The sequence below is a fragment of the Passer montanus genome, unplaced genomic scaffold (genome assembly GCF_014805655.1).
Source record: "Passer montanus isolate IOZ18808 unplaced genomic scaffold, ASM1480565v1 scaffold36, whole genome shotgun sequence".
NCBI lineage: Eukaryota > Metazoa > Chordata > Aves > Passeriformes > Passeridae > Passer > Passer montanus.
This window is the reverse complement of record NW_024368374.1, coordinates 4,597,214-4,604,306: the sequence shown is the minus strand read 5'-3', so window position 1 is coordinate 4,604,306 and position 7,093 is coordinate 4,597,214. Positions and strand designations below refer to the sequence as shown.

General features: G+C 40.8%; 1 long non-coding RNA gene across 1 annotated transcript; it reads right to left on the bottom strand.

The window, feature by feature from the left end:
• Positions 1-4,710: 4,710 nt before the first annotated feature.
• On the bottom strand, positions 4,711-6,661 carry LOC120505829. The gene is made up of 3 exons (XR_005628339.1): positions 6,486-6,661; positions 5,581-5,699; positions 4,711-4,878 (listed from the first exon to the last, which is right to left on the bottom strand). It is a non-coding gene; the product is annotated as an uncharacterized LOC120505829 (long non-coding RNA).
• Between the last annotated feature and the right edge of the window lie 432 nt (positions 6,662-7,093).

Here is a 7,093-nt window from a genome sequence, read left to right as displayed (position 1 = left end):
AATAATCTTTGTTTGCAGAAATATTCCAGATTACTCCAGACACAGGAGCAAATGAAGAATGCCATTAGCTCTCAAAGGCTTCACCTCACTAAATTTCCTTTTTCCAATGGGAAACCAACATTTCTGAGTAGTGAGAAGGAGGAAGAGACACAGGAAAGGCAGAAAATCTCACCCAAAATTGTAGTCAGGATGTGGCTGGATGCACATCTGTATCTGAGAAGTGCAAAGTGCTCCTAGAGTCTCTGTTCAGGATTTACTGTCTACATACATAGGCACATAAATCCATACAGCCTGGAGTGAGTATGGAGTAAGCCACCCCCAGACACAAATATTCTCCATTTACTAGAATGCAGTCAGGCAGCAGTGACATTCAGGATACGATCTTCTCTCCTGGAGCTGCTCCAAATGCCTTTGCCAAGAAAAATAAGGTTGTTCGAAGGTAAGAGGAGATGGGCCTGGTGGGAAACATCTCCATAGCTGATGGACTGTGGTGGGTTGACCCTGGCTGGATGCCAGGTGCCCACTAAAGCTGCTCCACTGTCCCCCTCTTCAGCTGGACAAGGGACAGAAAACCAAATATAACATTCATGGGTACATGGTAAGGGCAGGGAGAGATCAGTCACCAGTTACCACCACAGCAAAACAGACTCAGCTTGGGGAAATTGATTGAATTTATTACCAATCAAATCAGAGGAGGATAATGAGAAATAAAAGCAAATAATAGAATACCTCTCTCCCACTCCTCCCTTCTTCCCAGGCTCAACTTCACGTGCAAATAATCTCCCTCCTCTTGCCCCACAGCACAGAGATATGGGGAATGGGAGTTGTGGTCATTTCACCATGTTTTCTCTGCTACTCTTTCTTCCTGAAAGGGGTGGACTCCTCTGCCCCTCCTCCAGCATGGCTCCCTCCCACAGAAGACAGTACTCCAAAAACATCTCCAGTGCACATCCTTCTCCTGGGCTGTAGTTCTGCATGAACTGTTTCAGCATAGGCCCCTCCCATGGGGTACAGAGAGGGTTCCCCACAGGATCACAAGTCATCCCCAATAGGATCACAAATCCTCCCCGCAAACCTGCCCCAGTGTGGGGTCCCCTCTCCATAGGGCCACAGGTCCTTCCACCATGGACTTCCCATGAGTTCACAGCTTCCCTCGCTCATCTACCTGTCCTCTGTGGGCTGCAGGTGGATCTGTGCTCCCCCTGGGACCCTCACGGGCTGCAGGGGCTCAGCTGCCTCACCATGGGGTGCAGGGGGATCTCAGCTCCAGTGCCTGGAGCACCTCCTGCCCCTCCTTCCTCACTGACCTGTGTGTGTCTGCAGGGCCGTTTCTCTCACATACTCTCATTCTAGTTCCCAGGAATTTGTTCCTCTGTTGTCCCACAGGCACTGCCACCATCACTGATGGGTTTGGACTGGGCCAGAGGTGTGTCCAACTTGGACCCACTTGGCATAGACTCTGTCAGACACTGCAGGAGCTTCTGGCAGCTTCTCACAGAAGGTACACCTGCAGCCCCCCACTAGCAAAAGCTTGTTATGCAAACCAAATACAGGAACATGCTTTGCAAAAAGACCGGAGAAATGATTGAAGGGATGCCTTCCAAACAAGAAGCCTTTTATCAGTACTGAACCAGCTCATCCTACTCAGAACTAAACTTAGAAAAAAAACCGTGAAGCATCAGTTTTACTTTTCTCTACGACCTTGGATACCACAAAATATACTTATTTTGAAAGACTCTGGGATATAATTCACTGTTGTATTCTGTATCCCCTTTCCAGATGCCAGAATGAATGCAGCCATTTCCAGTTTCTATTCCAGGATTTAGATGAACAGGTTTGGGGAGGCAATTTCCTTTCAGGTAAGAACCTCACCTCTCTTGGTTTGACTTCCTTTAATGACAAGCTTTTGGTTCCTGTCTTGGACAGCTTCTTCTACTAGATTATCCGAAATGAAGGGATTAATCAGTGGCAGAAAAATAAATAAATGCAGAGCTCTCCACAGAGTTTAAATTCTTTTTAAAAAGGAGATTTTTGAGTCCAACATCAACTGCCTAATTTTGGTAGGAAGCATGAGGTTACTCCAGAGAGGGGAGGCAGTAAACCATGTATTTGTGGCGTTCAGATTGGTGATACAAGCATGTTGTTCCAAAACAGGAATAATCCACACTGCCAAAAGCTACAGAATTAAGTGTGATGCAGATGATGATCAGAGGTGCAGAAACACAGCAGACTCATCATTTCTAGTGTTGCTCCATTGTGTCCCAAATGTACAGGTGAGGTAACACTGGAGCCCAGTGCTTTCTAAAAAGAGGCATAAAGGCAATACTTCCCAGTTTACAGAATGGGAAGTATTAAATACCCCAAATTGCTACACAGATGCTTTTAGAGTCAATGTTTTTCTCACAAATCACCATGGCTTTTGCAGCCATGTGTTTAAATTCCAAACAAAATTGCATGGCTAATTTAACGCAATTGCCTTGGCATGTGTGAACCAGGTGACTGCGTGTGCAGAGCCCCTAAAACAGCCAAGAGGCCACAAAGGCGGTCAGCCTATGCCTGTAATTACTTTAACAGCACAAACACAGTCTGCACAAGCTGTATTTTGTCCTTTGGTATTTACTATGTGAATGTTATATGTTAAAAACAATGCCAAAAAAAAAAAAAAGAAAAAGAAAAAAAGAAAAAAAAAGCAGAAAACAGAAGTTTTTCTCCTTGAGATATGAAATTACCAAATCCACACATTTTGTTAGTGGGTGATCTAACAGACTTTCTTTTCATCCCACCCCTTTTTTTTTTAAATTTTTTTAAAATTTTTTTGAATTTTTTTTTTTAAAAAAAAAACAAAAAAAAAAAAAAAAAAAAAAAAAAAAAAAAAAGCAGAAAACAGAAGTTTGCCAAGCCCATGGAATAATTTACATAAGGGTTTGGGGGATTGGGCCCCAAATGCAGGAAACAATGTTCTGTTCTGGTTTTAAATAAAAAAATAAGAAAAATAAAAAGCAAGTCTAAATATTCTAAATTTATAGATGGCACAGGGTATTACACTCTGCAGCATCTCACACGAATTTTGCTTGTGGCCATCTTGAACGCCTACAGCTCCAGATACACTGTAATTACCCCAACCCTTGTGATGCAGCATGTGCTTTCCTCTGCCAAAGGATAGAAAAGATAGATGTCTTTTCCATACAGCAGTGTCCAGCAGTATACTCCACGTGCCATGAAGTTCATCCTGAATACAGTAGGAGTATGACAGTCAATGCAAAAGGAAAGCAATTAATCTGGATAGTTTGCAGCTTTTGAATTTCCTAGACATATTTAATATGAAGCTTACATAAACACTGTAAGAAGAGCTAAGCCATTCCTACATGCTTATATAAAATCACACATTTATGTGTGCTCAATGCAAGATCACCACAAAACCCACACATTCAGTTAGAATGGCATTAAAAAGCAGATGTATTAATGTATTAAAAAGGAATTAAAATATAGTCCCCCAAGACTGTAGGTAAATGCTTAAAAGAATCAAATCTGTAATCGAAATTGAAATTAAAATTGCTTTAACAAAGCACAATAAGTTTCAAGGATTTAATGGCAATGATCATAAGAAAGGAAAAGAAGTGCTCAATACTCCATCTTTCCTCAGCCAAAGAAAATACAGACAAAGGCAACAAGCTACAGCTACAACATGAAGTCAAGAGATGTAAAGAAGCCCATGCAAATATTTACTGCTGAGCTTGAAAGAAAGCCACTGAAAATTGCTATCAAATGCGGGAAAGTCTGCCCCAAAAATCCCTGGAGTCTGAATTCTCTAACTAAACAAGCAAGATTTCCAGTCCCAAAAGTGTAAATATTTTTAAGTGCCATGAAAATACTGTAGAATGATAATATGTTTATTTTATAAATGCCAAGTCACTATGGTTTTCAAAATTAATAAATGTATGCCTAAAAAAAATGTCCATCATGCTTAAATTGAGCAGCATGGAATAGGTCTGTTGGCATGTAATATCTGTGATTAAATATGCACTCCTAGTGGGGCTTTGTTGCCTAAATGGATAAATTCCATTCAAGCATTTCTAGCTATTAATTGTCCAAATTTTAGCTTAATGAAATATTAAGGAGCAAGGCAGTGACTAATTTTATAGTATATGTTTGCCTTACAAGCAATGGACAATGGGAGTAAAGTTTTATCATGGATGTTAAATACATCTATGCTATCCCAGTGAAGATGGTTTTTGATTAACTATTTAAATCTTTGAGGCTTAAGCTGTAAGACTGCAAGCTTTACCATAACAACAGAACAACAATAGGAGCAAAAAACAGTGCCTAAAGAGGATTTTCAAAAACTGAAAATAGTTACATCCCCTTTGTAAGTGCACACTGAAATATGTAAGGGCACAGAAAATTATCAGTTGAGGCACATGCATATTTAAACCTCTATTTTTTTCAAATACACAATTGCAGAGGAGTCATATCTCCTTATTACTTAGAGCTGCAGTTGAAAAATTAGTGACCTCTGGATATGAGACAAAGAGCTGACAGAAACTCCACCACTTTCAAAATACATCGGATTTGGTTTTTTCTAGTTTTTAAATGCCATCTTGCTTTCAGAAGGTACAGAGACCCTTGTGGGGTTTTCAAGTAATTGAAAAGGGTGTGTAGCATATGAAACATTAACAGTGTAGTGTATGAAACAATTAAATTGGTGCCTAATTATTCATTTATTTAAAAGTTCAACTTTTTACCAGTAAACAAAAACAAAGAAGAAAACCAAAGCCATCTTTGCCCAAGCTTCCTTTGGATGCACATGCATTTTTCGCCTGCTTGTTTTGAAAAGCTGTCCATAAATCCTGTCCAAGTGGCATTGTGGCTCCAGGGTTCCTAGAAGTAAGAGATAACAAAACACTCCTAGATCACTCAGTTCATCTCACTGCTAATGTCAGACAAAATAACAACAAAATAACAGCTCTTACTGCCAGGAATTTTCTCTTACCAGCTACCAATGGCATTTTCTCTCACTGTTTCACTCCCTTGTGTATGCCTCATGCACAAGCTTGAGTTATTCCCTCATTTCCTGATATTCCACCCACCCAGTGACATGTGGCTGTAGTGTAAAGCTGCCCTCCACTAGCCATCCATAACGTGTTAACCTCAGACATTCGAGAATCGTAAGGTGTGACCCCAAAATTACAGCAGCTTTAGAAGAAACCCAACATATTTAAAAGTTATGCAGCTGAATTCTTTTTATTCAACATTTCAAACTCTTGGGATTCACAGTTCAAAATAGCTTTTTATGCAGCTCTAGGGGCTTGGACATCTCCGTATGTTTTTAAGTGAAAGCTTTGATTTTGTGCATTTACTCAATAGAAAGATTGGATTTATAAAGCTAAAAAAGGTATGAATTCTTAAGATTTGCAAAATATTTACAAGTTTTGGATGTATCTTACCCTTTTTTCTGCATTTTCCCAAATATTTCTGGATTTATCTAAAAATACTGCCCAAACCTTCTGGCAGATACAAGGACTGAGTTTATGATTGCTGCCATATAAACTTGGCTCTTTACTCTGCATTTCCAAAACTCACGTTTACTTCAGAAACAATTTCCCAGGAGTTTCCTGCGTCTGTGGAGGCAGAGAGGAGGTGACAGCCAATGTCTTGTGGGAGGCACAGTCTAGTTCCTTCTCCATACAGTTTTGATTTTACTAAAAAAGATTAATCTCTTGACTGTGTGCTCACCTTATTCCAAGCTGTCTATCAGCTGCCAGTCTCTAGACCATATCCCACCACCTCTCATTTTTAATGAAGACTTGTATTTTCCTGTGAGCACAGAATGGAAACAACAACTGAAACCTCAGAAGTTGCCACACAGAAAATTTTTCTGGCAGTTCTGTTCACATGGGAATTTTCAAAGAGCCTTTAGTAGTCTTAAATCCAGAAATATTCCCATGAATTTGTGATTTTCATCCGCAATGGTCAACAGTTTCCATGAATTGCAGTGTAGGAGTAAGTCTGTCCAGAGGAAGATCACTGCCTGCTTTCCCAAGCCTTTGAAGGAATAAATGAAAGAGCTGCCTCTGAGGAGGGTTTCTGTCTCTGCTTGTTTCCAACGAGAAGAAATCCTATCCCGCTGTCTCGGTTAGGACGACGCTTCCCCCTTTTCTATGTCCATTCCCGACAAGGATGAAAAAGTCAGCAGAAAACCACAGCTGGATGCTGGCTTGATCCAGAAGAGTTGACCGGGTGGAAGGAAGGAGAAATCAAGAGGGGACAGCGAAACAGCTGGGCAAGAGAGAGCAGGATTTAGGGACACAGGGATGTGTGGAGCAAGAGAACAGATTGCACAAGGGAAAGCGGATGGAGCTCCAGCAAGAAGTGAGCATAATGATTTGGTGGGGGCAGGACCAAGCTGCAAGAGCAGCTGAAAAGTGACAGCTGAGTGAAAGAGCAATGCGGGAAGAAATGACAGATTTACGGTCTTAATTACAAACCGTGAACAGGATCTTCTTTCCTAGAGAGCGGGCAAAACGGCTGGACCTGCATGGACACATTTGCCTTGCAATCCCTAAGCAGGCAGAACAACAGCAGGATGCGTTTGCTCATTTCCTTCTCACATCCTGGATTTTAAGGCTGATTTCCAAGTATCTGAATGTGGTAACAGCGTAATGACAAGACTGAGGACGCCCAAACGACAATTTCAGTTTATATTATTAAAACACCTGTGTGCCAGCTGCTGTTCAGACGAGTCCTCAAGTGTTCCAGCTGGAAATGGTTCTGATCTAGGAAAGACTGAGGTGCTTGGGGAAAAAGAAATTTCTTTTAATGGGGAAAAAAATGTATTTCAAAGTTTTAGAACCATGAGCTGTCATTTTGGCCAGGGTTTTATGGGATCCTGGGGTCCAGAAAAGATCCATTATAAAAGACAAATTGGGGACATCTGATACAACGAAGTGGAAAGGGTCATATTTTTGCTGAATAAAAAAAAACTTTCCTTCTTAACTGAACATTGAGTTTTGATAAAATTTTGATGTGTACAGTAAAAGTCTATTGTATTCCACATGGGAGTGTCCTTAAGTCAAGCGAGTGAACACTGAGACTT